This window comes from Lagenorhynchus albirostris, chromosome 4 (genome assembly GCF_949774975.1).
Source record: "Lagenorhynchus albirostris chromosome 4, mLagAlb1.1, whole genome shotgun sequence".
NCBI lineage: Eukaryota > Metazoa > Chordata > Mammalia > Artiodactyla > Delphinidae > Lagenorhynchus > Lagenorhynchus albirostris.
Genome location: NC_083098.1, coordinates 116,700,742 through 116,720,745, shown reverse-complemented (window position 1 = coordinate 116,720,745; position 20,004 = coordinate 116,700,742). Strand labels below are relative to the sequence as shown.

The following is a 20,004-nucleotide window of genomic DNA, read 5'->3' as shown; positions in this document are numbered from 1 at the left end:
TCAATAGCAACACTGAAATATATGACCCAGCTGTAGTCCTCCACACGGTAAATCATAAGGAGGTGATAGCATGTGTGGACGGGTGTGATGTTCCCTTTGCTAAAACTGCATGTGCAAGGATAAAATGAGGCCCACGGTGTGAGATACATGCTAGATTCTACAAACGACAGTGCCTCATACTAGCTGTGTGACCTTAGGCAAGTGACTTAACTTCTCTGTGTCTCAAAAGAGGATTCTTAAAATGGGGATAATGATATCTGTCTCAGAGTGTTTAAGGAGGAAGAGATGAGTATAAGAGTTCTACGTGCTCAGAACAAACCCTGGCATAGAGTGAATGCTTTAAGTATTTGGAAAATAAAATTGTAAATGTTCCTGCTTTGCTGCTTATAACTTGCCAACCAAACTATACACCAAGGGAGTGCACCTCTCAGCACTAGCTAACCCATCACAGAGGATATGATATTATATATATACACACATAAATATTGATTTAACAGAAACAATGCCCTTTGTTGCTACTAAAGTTTGGTAGCAACTACTGGGGCAGTAATAACTGGATGGTTAAATAACTTGCAGATCAAATGCAAATCTCACAAAACAGTAGCAGCTGTGTTAGATAGACCGTCTCAGGGCCTCCTAAAGAAAGATGTAGAGCATACTGTCCGGGGAGGACAGTAGGGTCTGTGATTCTTAATGGCCCCGCATTTTCTGGGACAGTGGTGCTCATGGTACAATACTCCGCAGAAGGCTGAGCTTTGTGAGGGACAGTGGCAGTTATGCTCACCAGCGCTACCAGCATCTGCTGAGAGGGCTGGCATATTGTGATGGCAGCTTTGAAAGCTTTTCAGCATTCACAGCTGATGTTATATACTTCTTACGAAAGTTCTTGAATTCAATGGCAGTGGACGACCAATTTTAATAATTTTATTTTAACCCTGAAGGAAGGGAGGAGGAGAGAGGGATAGGACCCAGATCCTACCAATGCAGGCAAGATATAACAAATGGCTATTAGGTTACAAGAAAAATACACTACCTTCATGAGAAATAACGAGAAACAATTTGATTTGGGGGACAACAGGAATGAACCCTTTGTTTGAAAAGTTAGAAGTATAGTCTATATGCAAAAAGTAATAGCTGAGGGCTTCCCTGGTGGCTCAGTGGTTAAGAACCCGCCTCCCAATGCAGGGGACACGGGTTCGAGCCCTGGTCCGGGAAGATCCCATATGCCACGGAGCAACTAAGCCCGTGCGCCACAACTTCTGAGCCTGTGCTCTAGAGCCCACAAGCCACAACTACTGAGCCCATGTGCCGCAACTACTGAAACCCGCGCACCTAGAGCCCTGCTCCACAGCAAGAGAAGCCACCACAATGAGAAGCCCGCGCACCGCAATGAAGAGTAGCCCCCGCTCACCACAACTAGAGAAAGCCCGCGCTCAGCATAAGACCCAATGCAACCAAAAATAAATAATTAATAAATAAATATTTTTTAAAAAGTAATAGCTGAGCCACCAAATATTAACTATGAACCAAGCATTATCATCAGTGTTTCACACATTTAAAGTAATATAATCCATTATCACCTTAGGAAGTAAAAACTATCTTATTGCCATTTCACAGCCAGGAAATGGAGGTTCATCAGAGGAAGTTGCTCAGGTCACGTAGTGGTGAGGGATGTTGCTGGGACTTAAGTCCAAGTGTGGCCCGAGTAAGCCTATGGGCCTTTGTCTCTCTGGCATTACTTCATGGCCTGAAGCAGCACAGACCAGAGAAGCATTCCAGGAGATGGGTGGTAGACATACAATCCCATATCAAAATATGTCCCCCCCCAAAACCTGCTGTATCTCCAAAGCTAGCGGAGAGATTACAGAAAGCCTAGGGGATACTGGGCAGTGCGTGGGCAAGAGAGTCGGCTGCCCCTGGCTTCAAAACCCTGCTCTTCTCCTCACCAGCTCTGCAGCCTTGAGTATGTTAACCTTTCTAAATTGTTTCCCTACTTCCACGGTGGAGATAACACAATTTCTATTTTGCAGGGCTGTCTGAAGATAGAGAATTTGATTTAATCTCCTCTAGAACCTATCTCAGAGTATCTACCATTATCTAACCATCGCTATTTTACTGCGCTATCTGTGTTTGGTGAAGCTTGGAGAACCAACTCAAGCGTTGCGGCTCTCTGTTTTAAAGGCTTAGCTTCATTTTCAACTCCTGCTGCCAGTCTTTTCCTGAAAGGTCTTCACTTCTCACTGGAAGTGGGCTGCTATCTAGAGGTGTCCCTCCTTGGCATACCAATTAGCTAAGTGATCCCTAATCCAAAACCACTTTAACCCTTTTCCCTACTCCCTAAATGAAAACTCGTTCCTTCACATTTTCTCTAGTTAGATCAGGCTACCTACTTGAAGTACTCCCAGGTAAGGAAAAGTATCCTGAACCCATCTGGGTGGGGTGCATGTTAAGAGGGGCTTCCCAGGATGATTCTCATCAACAGAGCAGGGAAGAGAGGCCCGGAACGTGCATTTTCACCCCTGGCAGGCCAGACCCTACAGGATCACAGGTGACCCCAGTTTCAACAGCAGGAGCCAATTCCCAGCAAGCCTTGGGATTAGGCACTACCTTCCAAGGGACACAGAGTCTGCCTTTGGCACATCTGCATCTTTATACAGTTGTTTCCCCACCTCCAGGGCTACTCCTCCCTTCAGTCCCTCCCATTTGTGGAAAAGCTTTTCAGAAGTTTAACTCTTATCGCGTATTTTGCATTTCTAATCATCTTAATTGAAAAGAGGTCATTAAATTCCCAAGGTAGGGGACTTCCCTGGGCCAGCAGTCAAGAGCTTCCACTGCAGGGGGCGGGTTCGATCCCTGGTCAGGGAACTAAGGTCCCGCATGCTGCGTGGTGTGGCCAAAAATAAAATAAATTCCAGAGGTGGATACTCATCCCCTAGTTTTCCATAAATATGATGCCTCCAGGTCCACAGTTTCAACTGGATAGCAATTTGCCCTTATACACGTACTCATCGAGCACTTTCTCGGTGTAAGCAAGTCCTGCCCAGTAAACTCAGAGTTAAGGATGCCCTAAGGTGAGAATTTCAGCTCAATGTCTCAATTTTGCCTGAGGCCAGCCCTAACACTTGGGTATTTCTCTTTCCACAGTCAAATGTATCACCCTAACTGAAGCTCAGCACAGCTACAACCAGGCGGAGAAATGACACTTACCTGAAGGTCCCTTCCAGAGCCTTTCACTTCATCTGACTTTTAGTAGCTAGCTGTCTTTTCTGACAACTGTGGCTTCAAAATTATCTTTCATCTCTTTTTATTCCCTCCTCTTTAACAATTTTAGTATGTGGTTTTATTCTTTTTAAATAGTACAAGGGGTTTACTGGGAGAAAAGATGTAAATATAAAACAAACACTCAATTCAGTTCATGCTGCTTTTTAAAAAAAGATCTAAGAACGTGCACAAGTTTGTTTGAAAGTTTTAAGTGACACTATCAATCTAAAGACACTAAATTGTAAGGCTGAATTTTAAACTGTAAGCAAATCATCAAATTAGGGTTTGACAGTAGGGAAAACCAATCAGCAAATAACTGATTAACCTATTTATACTACAATTTTATTAACTGTTTTTTAAATTCTGCTTTGAATTAAAAGTCATTGTTAGCAATTAACAAATTGAACTTATCTGGGTTTCTGTATGAAGAGGCTGAATTGAACACTACTCATATTCCAACATCCTTTATCAAAACCATGAGGATAAAATAACTAGCATTGGATATGGAAATATAAACCCAAAGCAAAATTAAAAGTTTGACTTGGGACTTCCCTGGTGGTCCGGTGGTTAAGAATCCGCCTTCCAATGCAGGGGACGTGGGTTCAATCCCTTGTGGGGGAACTAAGATCCCACATGCCTTGGGGCAACTAAACCCATGTGCCGCAACTACTGAGCTCGCGCACCGCAACTACTGAGCTTGTGCACCACAACTAGACAGTAGCCTGTGTGCTGAGACTAAGATCCGATGCAGCCAAAAAATAATAATAATAAAAATAAAAGTTTGACTCAGGGTAGCAAAGAGGGTATGATATTATAATAAAACTTGAGAAATGTTTAAATGAAGAAATGCTTTATACCTATAATGAAAACTAGCTAATGGATATTTCTTGCACTTTCATTCGTTAAATCAACCGGAAAATGTCTTAGCAGTGATACACTTCTCAAGAGATCAAACAACAAATTTCTAAAATATTTTTATTTTATTATTTTATTTTTTTGCGGTATGCAGGCCTCTTACTGTTGTGGCCTCTCCCGTTGCAGAGCACAGGCTCCGGACGTGCAGGATCAGCGGCCATGGCTCACGGGCCCAGCCACTCTGTGTCATGTGGGATCCTCCCGGACCGGGGCACGAACTCGTGTCCCCTGCATCGGCAGGCGGACTCTCAACCACTGCGCCACCAGGGAAGCCCTCTAAGATTTTTTTAAAAGGTTTAAAAGTGATGAGCTTATTCTAAACCTGATGATACATCTGCTGTATATGTAATATCTGCAAAATGCAACCTGTCTATCCTACTGGGTACCAAGGAGGCAAACTGTAGAAGTAGAATTTCTTTTCTGAGATACATGCACCCCTATGTTCATAGCAGCACTATTTACAATAGCCAAGACATGGAAACAACCTAAATGTCCTTCAGCAGAGGAATGGATAAAGAAGATGTGGTACATATTTTCAATAGACTTACTCAGCCATAAAGAAAGAATGAAATAATGCCATTTGCAGCAACATGGATGAACCTAGCGATTATCATACTAAGCGAAGTAAGTCAGAAAGAGAGACAAACACTTATACGTGGAATCTAAAATACAACACAAGTGAACATACCTATGAAACAGAAACAGACTCACAGACATAGAGAACAGACTTGTGGTTGCCAAGGGGGAGGGAAGGTTTGGGAGTTTGGGATTAGCAGATGCGAACTATTATATACAGGATGGATAGATAACAAAGTCCTACTGTATAGCACAGGAAACTATATTCAATATCCTGTGATAAACCATAATGGAAAACAATATGAAAAAGAATATATACATATAACTGAGTCACTTTGCTGTACAGCAGAAATTAACACAACACTGTAAATCAACTATACTTCAATAAAATTTTTTTTAAAATTTCTTTTCTGCCTGGCAAAATCAGCACTGCTCCATTCTGCTATATTTCCCCATAAAAGAAGTTCAGCTTTATGTCTAATAACAATAATACAAACACAAATAGTTGTTAAGAAAGGCTCTGTGTTCCGTTTTCATCATAAATCCCTTGCGTAATGAGCTACTGACTTATTGTGCCCCTCCATAGAGAATGTTGATCCTATTGCTGAAATCTTATGAGAAACACTAAAGGAACAGAAATTATAACAAATTTGAAAGAGAAAGGAGAAAGTTTCTAATTCTGAATATGGTGAAAAAAAGGCAGATAAATTAAAGATCATACTTCACTTTTTAAAATGACTAAAATAATCATGGATTGCACACATATATAGTTAGAAGGATACTTATTGCAGAGTTGCTTAAAATAGTGAAAACTGGAAACAAACTAACTGTCCAACGATAAGGGATTGGTTAAGTTGAGATGCAGCCATTCAGTAGAAAACTATAAAAGACGCTGTTTAAGCATATTTTAGTGATATAGAGGCATCCATATTTGGGTGACAAAAAAAGTTAGAAAACAGTATGTAGAGAACAAACCCGGTTTTGTAGAGAATAATTTTCTAGCTGTGTAACTTCAGGAAAGTTCCTTAATTTCCTTCAAGCAGTTTTTTTCCTCCATAATTGTACCTACCTCATAGGTTAGAGTGAGGATAACATGAGATTCTCTGTATAAAGTAGCTGGCATACAGCACTTACCACAGTAAATGCTATACATGTTAGCTCTCGATGTTGTATGTTCATAGCGGTGAGAAAGCATTTGAGGATATAACACTAAGTGATTTTCTGGGTGGCGGCTGATTTGTTTACCTTGTACTTTTAAACCTATACAAGTAAGAAACTGAAATATTACACTATTCACATACAGCGATTATTCTCTTAAAAATCTACGACGGTGCTTTCTTTGCTCACAGTAAAGAAATCTTGGCTGAACTGATTTTACCCTTCAGATGTCATTTAAACAAGTTTGCTCTGATATGGTTAAAATTATCTGACTTGGGACTTCGCAGGCAGTCCAGTGGTTAAGGCTTCACCTTCCAATGCAGGGAGTGCAGGTTTGATCCCTGGTAGGGGAGCTAAGATCCCACATGCCTCTCGGCCAAAAAACCAAAACATAAAACAGAAGCAATATTGTAACAAATTCAATAAAGACTTTTACAAAATGGTCACATCAAAAAAAAAAGGACTTCCCTGGTGGCACAGTAGTTAAGAATCCGCCTACCAATGCAGGGGACACAGGTTCAAGCGCTTGTCTGGGAAGATCCCACATGCCGCGGAGCAACTAAGCCTGTGAGCCACAACTACCAAAGCCCACGTGCTTAGAGCCCGTGCTCCACAACAAGAGAAGCTACCGCAGTGGGAAGCCCACGTACCACAACGAGGAGTAGCCCCCGCTCGCCACAACTAGAGAAAGCCCGCACGCAGCAATGAAGACCCAACACAGCCAAAAAATTAAAATAAAATAAAATAAATTTATTTTAAAAATACTTGACTTGGGCTTCCCTGGTGGCGCAGTGGTTGAGAGTCCGCCTGCCGATGCAGGGGACACGGGTTTGTGCCCCGGTCCGGGAAGATCCCACATGCTGCGGAGCGGCTAGGCCCGTGAGCCATGGCCGCTGAGCCTGCGCGTCCGGAGCCTGTGCTCCGCAACGGGAGAGGCCACAACAGTGAGAGGCCTGCGTACCGCAAAAAAAAAAACTTGACTTAAGGGCTAAATTTGTCTATATAATACTGTTACTGGGTAAAGCAAGGCATACGTGCATGGTTCAGGCATACGTGCATGGTTCAGCCTCAAAACTTATGAGACCCAGTTCACTAGAAAGCCAGTAGATCTCAAATTATCAGTGGGAGGCAGCCTATCATAGCCTAATCATTTCTGGTTTCCTCCCAAGTCCCTTCCTCTCTCCTTCTTTTTGACTCTTTTCCTCTCCATAATCAAAGGCTAGGGGCTCTTTCTACCAGTCTTTAGGCCAGTTACAGTGCCTCCTTCATGTTAGCATTGCTAGTACCTAGCACAGTGGCTGGAATATAGTAGCCGCTCACTAAACATTCACCAACTGAATAAATATCTGATAGTAGTAGTTCACAATGGAGGCTTCAAATCCCTCATAAGGGAATTAGATAAAGGTGGATAGGCTACTCTTATCTGAAACGGTCTAGAATTCTCGGTAATTCTTCCTTAAGAAACGAAAACAAACAACATCTCACTTCAATGTATCACTTTTTTAAAAGTTCTCATTTGTATTCCATTGTCTATTTTAATAGAGGTAAGATTATTTCTATGTTTTTCCCTATATTTTGTTTAAAGTCCCACAAGAATTCCAGAGAGTTTAATTGCTCAGAGAAACACAGCCAGTAAGTTACCACCCGGATAGCCTTAGGTCTTCTGGATTCTGATGCCCAAGATCTCTGCATCACACTGTGGAAAAAAACATTCCCTGTAACCTTTGACCCTAAAAGTTGTTGCAGATATAAGGTAAGAACAAATGTTTTCAGTAACACCTGAGCAAATGCTCGCTATCCCTCCAACTGTCTCCTAGGGGTTTTTATAAGATTCCGTGAAAACCCAAAGGTGTCCAAGTGTTTCCCTCCACGTTCAAAAGTCAACCAGCTTTACTGAAAAATGAAACTAGAGAAACCAAATTAAACATTAACTCGTTAAAAAAACACTTCAACCAGAAGACTACCGTGAAGTAAGGCCAGCAGCAAACCAAGGAAAGGGCTACAATTTTGTCCTGCGTATTTTTTTAAAAGGCAAAAAAACAAGTTAAGGGTAAAGTTAGAGAGTTATCCACACATCCTTTCTTCCTCCAAATTCCATTTGTCACTTTCAGCCACTGCTCTGACTCTGTTTAGTGAATGGCAGTTCCCCTGGTATGGGGTGGGAACCCGAACTCTTTCAGGTATCCACACAGAAGCGTTGAACTTACTTCACACTCTGAGGAACTTGCCAAAGGATTTCACACCCTAAACCTCAACCCACCAGGTTTGTAAGTAGGAAATTCTGTGGAAATTAATTGGTGATTATCTAAGCCAGCTGGAACACACTATTTATATATAAACAGTTAAAATTTGTTGAGGTCTGCTTTGTGCCAGGCATTATGATAGGTCTTCTGAGGTTTAACTCTCATTATCCTCTGAAGTTGTTACAGTCCCATTTTACTAGTTCAGAGTGTTAAATGCGACTGAGAACCCACCATTAACAGATGTGACTAGGATTGAAACCAAGGATTTGGAAAGTTAAGTTCAAAATCCACACCCACCTAGAGCCACTAAACAATTGAATCTCTTCAAAAATTTAACATACGTGTCAAAGCGATCCTAAGGTCGTATTAGAGCAAGCAAGATGAAATAGAAGAACGGCAGAGACTGATATATAAAAATTACAGGACATAACGTTTGAGTTGTTTAAAGACGTAGCCGCGGGCTATTAACCATTCATACCTCAGAGAAGTAGACGGGTCCAGTCGCACCTATCTGCGCTGAAACACCAAGCCTCCCTTTCCTTAAGGGTAGTAGCTTTGGAATGCCAAACGTGGAAACGTTTCAGTGTGGGCAGCCCAGAGCTGGGTTCTTACCGTTCACACATCATCAGTAAGTGCCTCTCAAAAAAGCTTAAAGACAGTCCCTCCTCCACCTCCTTTGAACTAAAGTCCTGACCTCCAGAGTGGCTCAGGACAATCTATGGTTCAGTCTGTGTCCTTTCAACGTCAGGACCGAGTGACCCGCAATGGTTGCAAATGAATGAGATGAATGCTCAGAGCGTGGAGACGAAGCCACACGTCCATCCTCTCTATCAGGCAAAATCAGGGAAGGATGCCTTGGGGCGGGGCGCGTGGGAGCCGAATTAGAGCCACGTCCGCGTTCGCAGTCCACCATGCCCTCCCCGCGCTGCGCCCGCCGCACGGCTTTCCAGCCCATCCTCCTCCCCGGCCCCTCCGGCGCTCCTTACCCGCTCTCACCTGGGGCTCCAGATCTTCCCGGCCGGACGCACCAGCTCCCGGGCCCGGGATCTGCTAGCGGACGGAGCCCGCTGCCGCAGCCGCAGCCGCCCCCGGCCGAAGCCGCTGTAAAGTTTCCTCGGGGTCTCGCCCTGTCCTGCCTCGGCCCTGCCAGGGAAGCACCTCCCGGGTCTCTCCCGCGGCTGCCGCTTCCGAGGCCGCTCTCGGCGGCGCTGCAGCACCGGCCGGGTTCTGGCTGCCGAGGACGGCTCCTTGCGCGCGGAGGGCGGGGTCTCCCCGCTCAGCCCGCGCCGCGGCGCTCGGTGTTTACCGCGGCCCCGCGGCCCGCTCTCCCCGCCCGCCGCCCTGCGCGCTCCTGACATCATTCATTCTCTCACACCCTTGCCCGCCCACTCCGTTTCCAAACAGTGACTCACCCGGCGGCGCCCGCTCCCGCTGCTGTGGCTCTCCAGGCGCAGAGCGGAGCTCGAAAAACCGGTGCGACTTCTTGAGAAGTGAACCCTCAGCCGCGGCTCTCTGCTCCCAGCCGTTAAAGGTGCAGGGAAGGAGGGGCTTGGCAGGCGGGGCAGATTGGCTCAGCGGGGAAAGGCTGGAGCGGACCTCCCTGAGCGGTGACAGAGAACAATCTGGGAAAGTTCTTTGGGTGCCACTCCCTGCAACTTTCAAGGGTGGGGCCGGGAAGAGATCCCCCCACCCCCGCACGTTGCCTTTCTCGGGAACGGTTTCCTGACGTCGGTGTGAGTGGGCTTGGGGCACCAGCGGTTATTCACTGGGTATTGCCTTGGCCTGGGTCAAAGAGTGGGTTTCCAGACCTCAAGGATTGCCGGGCAGGATTAGTCATGGGTCCGCACGATGGTAACTCTAGGTGAGAGCTGGAAGGGTTCACCAAGTTAATGAGGCTACTAATACTTTCCCTTAGGTGACTAACCACCATGTCATATGTCCTGTTAATTGATTTGCTTCTCATTAAGGATAGAAAACAGAAACCAAAATGAACAGTGAGAGAGTAGCTCTTTGCTCAGCGGAACACTGCGCTTTTCCGCAGCTTTTCGAGAGCACAAGACGGCGGTGTGAGATTTCTTTGATGAGCTCAGCAGTTATGTTTTTAGAAGGGGTGTTGCCTTCTTTAAAATGGTCAAGGCTCTACACTTTTTGGAGTTGCTATTCATACACCTGCTGGGCAGTTTTCAAAGTAAACGATGGCTGCCTCGGATTCTAACTAGGATGAATCAGAGGGAATTCCGTCAAATCCTTATTGAATTTAACTGACAGATATGTTTTATGTTAATTTCTACTTTCGGACAGGGTAATTATGCTTAGGATTTGCACTGGCTTATGGGTGATTACATATAGTCAACAAAAATAATCAAAAGACATGTCTGGGTGCTCAGTGCAGAAATCATGGAGGTAAACAATCATCTGTTTATGATAATACAACAGGATGGTAACAGAAAAACAAACAAAAAAAAACACAAAAAAACTTGCAGGACAGTCCCAAAACGGACAACTGTATGATGTCACTACAGGAGTTTCCCTGAAATGAAAACGCTCCTGAGTTAACCAGAGGTTCAACATCATTGTTGTGGAAAATGTACATCAAGGTACAGAAAGGTAACAACCCAGAACACCAACAATTGAAATGTATTTCACTTGGGTTTATGTTTCCTTTTCAATAGGAGTTCGTTTTTTACAAAACCCAGGCATTTTGCCCAGAAGGCACTAGCAAATGGATTGGCTTGCTAGGATGTAAAGTAAATAGAAATTCAAACCAACAGTTTTTATAGACCATCACAGATGTAATCAGAGGCTTGGGTGTCCTGTCCGCTGGTAACACAGAAGGACTAGATTCAAACGTGTAGCCACAGGAAAGTTTGAGTGAATATCCCACCTACTCCCTACTTTGTGACCCAAATGTTCAGGCATTATGGAGATATGTTTAAGTAAGATTTTCTACAGATCTCAGAAAATGATATTGTGGGCTTCGGGGTCTGTGTCCATGGGTGAAGTCAAAAAGCTCAAAAGAAGGCCTCCCATCCTGTGTGTCTTGTTGCAGATGTAAATCCTGCAGCTCTATCATACAAAGGTCTCTGTCTGTATGAGAGGCTGTTTAATGGGTAGTTTTAAATTTGCAGTTACTATTATGTCTCAGTTTAAATATTGTGAAATAAATAATTACGTGATTTTATTATACCACTTAAATATACCCCAGTAAATGTAATATTGAATAATATAATTGTGATTGAGTTCCATGAAGCTTTTCCATTCTATTCATTGTCAACATATGAGAAAGCAAATTATTCATCTTAATTTCCATGTTTTGAAAAACATTGATTGATTGTCTGTCTCACAGAAAGGTGATTTTTTCTTCAACTGAACTTTTTGTTCATACAACATATCAAAGTTTACTAAGTCCCTGATTAATCACCTTCCGAAAATAATAATGCTGAATGTTCTAAAGGAGAGATAGGGCTGACAGTTGTGTTCCTGTCAATTTTTTTTCTAAACCAGTACATGCTGTAAAGTGAGTTTTACAGATATTTCTTTGGTATGATACAACATACTGGTTAAGTTAGGAAAACATACATATCTGTAGTACTTACCTGCTCTTATAATAACTCCTACTCTAGATGTACCTAAGTCATTGACTCAAGCAACAAATGTTTATTGAGTTCCCACTTTGTGCCCACATTGTTTGTCTAAGAATCACCATGTGCATCTTCTAAACATATGTCTCAGCAATGGGAATGTTTGCTTTTTTAGAAAAATTACCTAAGGATGTTTAGAGCAGTACTATTTATAATTTCCCCAGGGTCCAGTGCCTGGCATGTAATTATTCAGTGAGTGAAATAAATGAATGAACAAGCCTCAAAGAACAAACTAATAGTGAAGTAATCCCATGTTATGAGATACTATATAGGCAATGGAAAAAAAAAGAATAAAATAGTTCCATAGGCTCTTAGAAAACTCTGTGTTAAGTGAAAAATATGAGTTGATGAGAAATATATTCACACACAATTTTTATGAATCAAACATAACTTCCGGGACTTCCCTGGTGGCACAGTGGTTAAGAATCCTTCTGCCAATGCAGGGGACACGGGTTCGATCCCTGAACCAGGAAGATCCCACATGCCGCGGAGCAACTAAGACCGTATGCCACAACTACTGAGCCCACGTGCCACAACTACTGAAGCCTGCGCTCTGCAACAAGAGAAGCCACCGCAATGAGAAGCCCGTGCACCGCAACAAAGAGTAGCCCCCACTTGCCACAACTAGAGAAAACCCACACACAGCAACGAAGACCCAACGCAGCCAAAAATAAATAAATAAATAACATTTAAAAAGCAAAAAAAAACCCCATAACTTCCCAGGGCTTCCCTTGTGGCACAGTGGTTAAGAATCCACCTGCCAATGCAGGGGACGCGGGTTCAAGCCCTGGTCCAGGAAGATCCCACGTGCTGTGGAGCAACTAAGCCCATGCGCCACAACTACTGAGCCTGTGCTCTAGAGCCCGTGAGCCACAACTACTGAAGCCTGCGCGCCTAAAGCCCATGCTCCGCAACAAGAAAAGCCACCGCAATGAGAAGCCCGCACACTGCAACGAAGAGCAGCCCCCTCTGGCCGCAACTAGAAGAAAGCCCGCACGTACCAACTAAGACCCAAGGTAGCCAAAAAGAAAACACTTTTTAAAAAAGGAGGAAGACAGGTTTTAAAAAATAAACAACTTCCCCCCCAAAAATCCAGAATCAAACTCTATATTACCTCTTGCAACGAGATACAGTCAGCCCTCTGTATCTGCAGGTTCTGTAGCCTCCGATTCAACAAGATCGAAAATATTCAGAAAAAAATTCCAAAAAGCAAAACTTTAATTTGCAGTGCCAGCAATTATTTAGATAGCATTTACATTGTATTAGATATTATAAGTAATCTAAAGATGATTTAAAGTATATAGGAGGGTGTGCATAGGTTATATGCAAAAGCTTTGCCATTTAATATAAGGGATTTGAGCATCCTTGGATTTTGGTATCCACCAGGGTCCTGGAACCAATACCCTGCAGATACTGAGGGCAACTGTATAGAAGGTAAGAATGGGAGGGGAAAACTAGTATTTCTGGACTATTTTTCAATAAGACATATTACTTTTGAAATCAAAAACGACAACACAAGCAATATTACAACTGAGAAGGCAGTAATACGAGTCCATGACATAAGGAAGCTTACTGTCTAGCTGGAGAGATAATAACACCCAGAACAATAGAGAGTAAGGCTGATCACCCTCTGAATTTGGGGTTTCAGATATTTATTCTGTGCCAGGTCCATCCAAAGAGCAAACACCTACCATTTATTGAGTACTTATTGTATGCCGGGGACTGTGCAAATTGCTTTACCTATATTATCTCATTTAACAATTTCAGCAACAATCTGAGATAGGTACTCATAATGCCCTTCTCTACATATAAGGTAACCAAAGAAAAGAGAGATTGTCATTTTCTGGAGATCACATTCAAGTAAGTAGCATCATGGGAATTCCCTGGCAGTCCAGTGGTTAGGACTCTGCACTCTCACTGCTGAGGGCCCAGGTTCAATCCTTGATCAGGGAACTAAAACCATGCGATAAAAAAAAAAAAAAAAAAGTAAGTGGCATCATTGGGGCATAAAACCAGGACCTTCTGGCCCTAAAGTTCATGCTTTTGGCCACTATTCCTTAAATTGCATCCACACTGAGTGTTGTGCACGGCGCTTCTGCACACGATCTCGGAGCTGAGGGGTCAGGCCCGGCTGTTTCATGCTAGGAGCTGTGGTGTGAAGGGCCGTTGATGCAAGGTCTCTGCATGCGGCACCCTGGGAGCAAGTGAAACTAGACCAAGCGCGCAAGAAGAGGTTAAGACCTTATCACCTGGATTCCATCTTATTTTTCCTGGGGACCTCAGTGGACTTTTTGCCTGTGACTAATAAGAGGTCCAGTCACAGGCCAAATGGACTTCACTCCAATGCCATGCCAATCGTGGGCAGCAAGAAATGGAGCCATGGCTGCAGGAATTCACCAAGCCTTCTCCAGGCTGGCCAAGCAGGGCAGTTCTTGCCACCCTGGAGCGTGAAATTGCGGAGCCAACAATAAACTGACAAGGTCCAGCGCAGTCGGAGTTGAGCCGATGCAATTATGAAATAACCCCGTTTTGAAAGTGTGTTGTCCAGATGCCGCTACAGCTGAGTCTTTTCACAAACAGCAAACTCTTGACCATTTCTTGCATGTTCATACTCCCTCATGAGAAGTGGACATCCATAATCTGTGAAAGGATTCCAAAGTGAAATTGACACCATTGCACTGAAAATCTAGGCTATTGAAACCTAGATAGTCCTGGTTGGGGAGGGGGCAGAGTTATTATTATTTAGAAAAAAAAAAACAGCTGTTTAATGATACCTTAGGAATTAGAAAAATTTCATGATTTGCCAAGATGAGCCAAATGTTGTGACACATTAAACACTGACATTGAAACATGCTCTAAAAAAAAAAAAAATTGCATGCACACTGAGTAACAGGGGTAATAGGGGCTTCCCTGGTGGCGCAGTGGTTGAGAGTCTGCCTGCCGATGCAGGGGACACGGGTTCGTGCCCCGGTCCGGGAGGATCCCACATGCTGCGGAGCGGCTGGGCCCGTGAGCCATGGCCACTGAGCCTGCGCATCCGGAGCCTGTGTTCCGCAACGGGAGAGGCCACAACAGTGAGAGGCCCGCGTACTGCCAAAAAAAAAATAAAATAAAATAAAGTAAGGTAATAGTACCATATTATGCTGCTATTGGAAAATGAAGAAAAAATGTATAAACACTGTTAACATTTTGGTGTCCAATCTCCTTCCATTAGATTTCCATTGTTTAAGATAATTTCAACAACAGCATACAAATTATTCTTATTCTGATTTTTTTAAAAAAATTAGCACTATATCATATGCTCTTTCCTCAAGATTATTATTTTAGTGGCTGGAAGGTGTGCCAAAAATATATATATATGCTTGTACATGTATGTGTGTGCACTGAACTTGGTCTCTCTGAAATCTGGTAGTCTAGTTCTTGATTGGGGAGCAATTTAGTTTAATATTTTAATATTTTTCTACTAATGAAAATCCTTGGGCTATCTTTTTTAGAGTTAGTACTACTACACTATCTATACAGATGTTCTATATTAAAGGAAAGTGTTTTGGGTATTCAGAAGGGAAAATGAAATGTACTATTTGCCACATTTTATGAACATTACTGTCCATGCTGTTTCTGGACTGGAGGAAAATGAGGAGGGTGTAGGGACAGCAATACGCAGTTTTGCCGCAGTCCGGGTGTGACATGGCCGTGGTCTGCGTTAGGAGAGTAGTGATGGGAATGTAGAAGGTAGAGCAGATCTGAAGCATAATGGACAGAACTTGCAAATCAATTGGATGTGGGGATGGAGCCAAAGATGACTCCTACTTTTTTTGTTGACTTGAGCACTTGGGTGGATGGATGGTAGTGCCCTTATACCAGGACAAGGAATGCCAAAATAAGAACAGGTTTATGAAGGAAGATGATGAATTATATTTAAACATGATGACTTTGAGATCTGACACGTATAATTGGAGATGTCAAGTGGGGAGCTGATGATAGTAGTCTGGAACTCAGAAAAGAGCCAGGAACTTGCAGATATAAATTTGGGGAGAGTCAGCATGTAGATAAGAAAGCCACAGGAGACCTTGGCAAAGACGGCAGAGTAGGAAGACCCTGAGCTCACCTCCTCTCATGGGCATACCAAAATTACAAATATTTAGAGAGCAACGTTTGATGAGAAAACCCAGAATCTACCAGAAAAGATCTTGTACAACTAAAGATATAAAGAAAGAAACAGCAATGAGATGGGTAGGAGGAGTGGAGTCACACACAGTACAGTCAAGACTCATACACTTAAGTGGGCGACCCACCAGTCCTGGGATCTCTGGGCCACGACCCCACACAGAAGCAGGCAGACACTGGCCCCAGGACCAGTGCAGCTCTGCAGCTTGACTTGTCAGGACCCAGCCACGCACCAACCCTGGAAACCCCCAGGCCCCGGCCTGAACTAAGTGAAGTGGAGATAAGCAGTCTACCTGATAAAGAGTTCAAGGTGATGACTGTAAAGATGGTCAAAGAGCTCAGGAGAAAAATGGATGAACAGAGTCAGAAATTAGGAGTTTTTAACAAAGAGTTAGAAAATATAAAGAAGAATGAGAGATAAAGAATACAATAACTGAAATGAAAAATAAACTAGAAGGAATCAAGAGTAGATTAAATGATACAGAGAAATGTATCAGCGAGCTGGAAGATAGAGCTGTGGAAATCACTGAGGTTGAACAGAAAAAAGAATAAAAGGAAATGAGGACAGCTTAAGAGACTTCTGGCATAACATCAAGCATACTAACATTTGCATTATACGAGTCCCAGAAAGAGGAGAGAGAGAGAAAGGGACTGAGAACATATTTGAAGACATAATAGCTGAATACTTACATAACCTGGGAAAGGAAGCAGACATCCAGGTCCAGGAAGCACAGAGAGTGCAAAACAGGATCAACCTAAGGAGGAACATACCAAGACACATTGTATTTTAGATGACAAAAATTAAAGATAAAGAGAGAATATTAAAAGCAGCAAGGGAAAAGCAATAAATTACATACAAGGGAACTCCCATCAGGCTATCAGCTGACTTTTCGGCAGAAACTCTGCTGGCCAGAAGGGAATGGCACAACATATCTAAAGTGATGAAAAGGAAGAACATACAACCAAGAGTAATCCACCAGCAAGGCTTGCTTTCTGATTGGATGGAGAGATCAAAAGTTTTACAGATAAGCAGGGTGTGGGGGCGTCATAAATTGGGAGATTGGGATTGACATATATACACTAATATGTATTGAATGGATAACTAATAAGAACCTGCTGTATAAAAAAATAAATAAAATTCTAAAATTCAAAGAAAAAGTTTTACAGATAAGCAAAAGATAAGAGTTCAGCACCATCAAACCAGCTTTACAAGAAATGTTAAAGGGATTTCTCTAAGTGAAAAAGAAAAGCCTGCAACTAGAAACGTGAAAATTGCAAAAAAGAAAAACCTCATTGGTAAAGGCAAATATATAGAAAAGGTAGTAAATCAACCATGTGCAAAATTAGCAGGAAGGTTAAAAGACAAAAGTAGTAAAACTATTTATATCTGTGATAAGCAGTTAAGGGATACACAAAACAAAAAGATGTAAAATATGATGTCAAAAACAGTAATGATGGGGGGAGGAGAGTAAAAATGGAGGGTTGTTACAGTGCATTTGAAATTAAGACATCAGCAACTTAAAATAATCATGTATATATAAAGATTGCTATATATAAACCTCATGGTAACCATGAACCAAAAACCTAATATAGAGACATAAAAAATAAAGAGAAAGGAATTCAAACATAACACTAAAGAAAATCATCAAATCATGAAGAGAGCAAGAGAAAAAGAAAGAAACAGCGAAGAACTACAAAAACACCCAGAAAACAATTAACTAAATGAGATTAAATACAACCTATCTGTAATTACTTTAAATGTAAATGACTAAATGTCCCAATCAAAAAACTTAGGGTGACTTTCAGTCTAAGTGACAGTAAGTCACCCCAACTATGGAAACACTGGGCTATGAAATCATGCCTGTTAGCTCAGACTGGAGTGTGTCCTATGAGCATCCCTCCTACTCCTTACAGAAGGCCAAGATGGTGCCCCAGAGCTGCTCCTCAAAGTGCACCCACCAGCTAAGCCTGAGTTTTTTGGGGTTTTTTTTTTTTTTTTTTTTTTTTTGCGGTACGCAGGCCTCTCACTGTTGTGGCCTCTCCCGTTTGTGGAGCACAGGCTCCGGACGTGCAGGCTCAGCGGCCATGGCTCACCGGCCCAGCCGCTCCGCGGCACGTGGGATCTTCCCAGACCGGGGCACGAACCCGTGTCCCCTGCATCAGCAGGGGGACTCTCAACCACTGCGCCACCAGGGAAGCCCTGAGTCTGAGTTTTGTCTCTCTAAATGTTAAAAAAAATAACATAAGGAGAAAAGGACATTCCCCACTAAATATAAACACTTTGCATAAGCTTCATAGGGCAAGAGTGCAATCAACAACTATTTAAAGTGAATCTTCCTTTCATCCACCTCTCGTTTTTTTCCTTAAATGAGGAAACACATTGGTCTAGCAAGGATAGTATCTGTGCCTTGAGGGTAGCAATTATAGAATGGATCCATCTAAAATATCGTATTCTGCATTTTGTTGCTTTGTTTGTTTAGAGAGGGTAATACCAAACAGTCTTCAAAGAAAATGAGGTGAAGACCAAGTGCTTCAACAATCAAGAACATCTATGTTTTGAGATGGGTGTGTGGTGAAGCATGCTTTTGGGGTTTTCTGTATTTAGGAGATTCTGAGTTCTTGACTGTTGGCCAAATTTCAAGCAAGTAAAAATCAGTGCGGTCTGTATATTTTTCTAAGTTTACCCAGAAAAATGCTCTGTTCCTTCTGTGGCACATGCTTATGCTGCTGAAAGCTAAATCCTCAAAATAAAACCTGAGGGGACTAATAATTCATTAAAGTACATCAATGGTGTCTCTACTAATTCCTATCCTGTAGAAGAATTTTTGGTAGTGGATAAATAACATGCCCTGGGCAGGTGAACTCAACCTGGTAGATAAAAGTTTGCTTTGGGGCTTCCCTGGTGGCACAGTGGTTGAGAGTCCGCCTGCCGATGCAGGGGACGCAGGTTCGTGCCCCGGTCCAGGAAGATCCCACATGCCGTGAAGCGGCTGGGCCCGTGAGCCATGGCCGCTGAGCCTGCGCGTCCGGAGCCTGTGCTCCGCGACGGGAGAGGCCACAACAGTGAGAGGCCCGCATACCACCAAAAAAAAAAAAAAAAAAAAAAAAAAAGTTTGCTTTGGTCACAGTTGCCTATGAATATAGGTTTCAAAATAAACATAAAGGCTTAACTTAGAATTTCATTATGTTTTAGAATCATCACTGCCTTAATGTTCAAACATCTAATTAAGTGCTCTTAGTAAGGAGAAATGCACGTTTGTTTATGGCTTTTTGTGAATATATACACAGTGATCTATGGCTTTAAAAAAATTCTGTGTTTCTGTGACAATGTTTGTTAATCCAGCCAATGGAGTTATTTACAGAAAAATGTAGCATGTAGTAGTTTTTCATGTACAAGTAAGAACTGTTTCCCCCCAAAACCTTAGTTACCTGAATTGTTCTAAGATTATTTGTAAAATCTGAAACTCAGTGATTAAAGAGAAGTGAGAATTCTAAAACACAAACAAACAAAAAACTTAGGGTGACTGAATGGATAAAAAAAGCAAGACCTATCTATATGCTGCCTACAAGAGACTCACTTCAGATCTAAAGACACACAGAGACTGAAAGGGAAGGGATGGAAAAAGATGCAATATGCAAATGGAAATCAAAAGAAAGTCAGGGTAGCAATATTTATATCAAGACAAAATAGACTTTTATTTGTTTGTTTGTTTTTGCGGTACACGGGCCTCTCACTGTTGTGGCCTCTCCCGTTGCGGAGCACAGGCTCCGTATGCGCAGGCTCAGCGGCCATGGCTCACGGGCCCAGTCGCTCTGAGGCATGCGGGATCTTCCCGGTCCGGGGCACGAACCTGTGTCCCCTGCATCGGCAGGCGGACTCTCAACCACTGCACCACCAGGGAAGCCCCAAAATAGACTTTTAAACGAAGACTGTAACAAGAGACAAAGAAAGACATCACATAATGTTCAAGGGATCAATCCAAGAAGAATATATAACAATTGTAAATATGTATGCACCCAAGTTAGGAGCACATAAACACATA

The 20,004-nt window shown here is 42.8% G+C and overlaps 1 protein-coding gene across 7 annotated transcripts in view; it reads right to left on the bottom strand.

Annotated features, from left to right (window-relative positions):
* SGMS2 (sphingomyelin synthase 2) overlaps window positions 1–9,649 on the bottom strand; it is an 83,328-nt gene extending 73,679 nt beyond the window's left edge. For 3 of the 7 annotated variants that reach the window (XM_060148566.1, XM_060148572.1, XM_060148568.1), the window contains exon 1: window positions 9,140–9,392. The gene's annotated coding sequence lies outside the window, so the exon portion shown is untranslated. Of the gene's footprint in view, window positions 1–9,139; window positions 9,397–9,565 lie in introns of those variants that run through there. The other 4 variants (XM_060148567.1, XM_060148570.1, XM_060148569.1 and 1 more) reach the window with 3 other exon arrangements.
* Window positions 9,650–20,004: the final 10,355 nt, after the last annotated feature.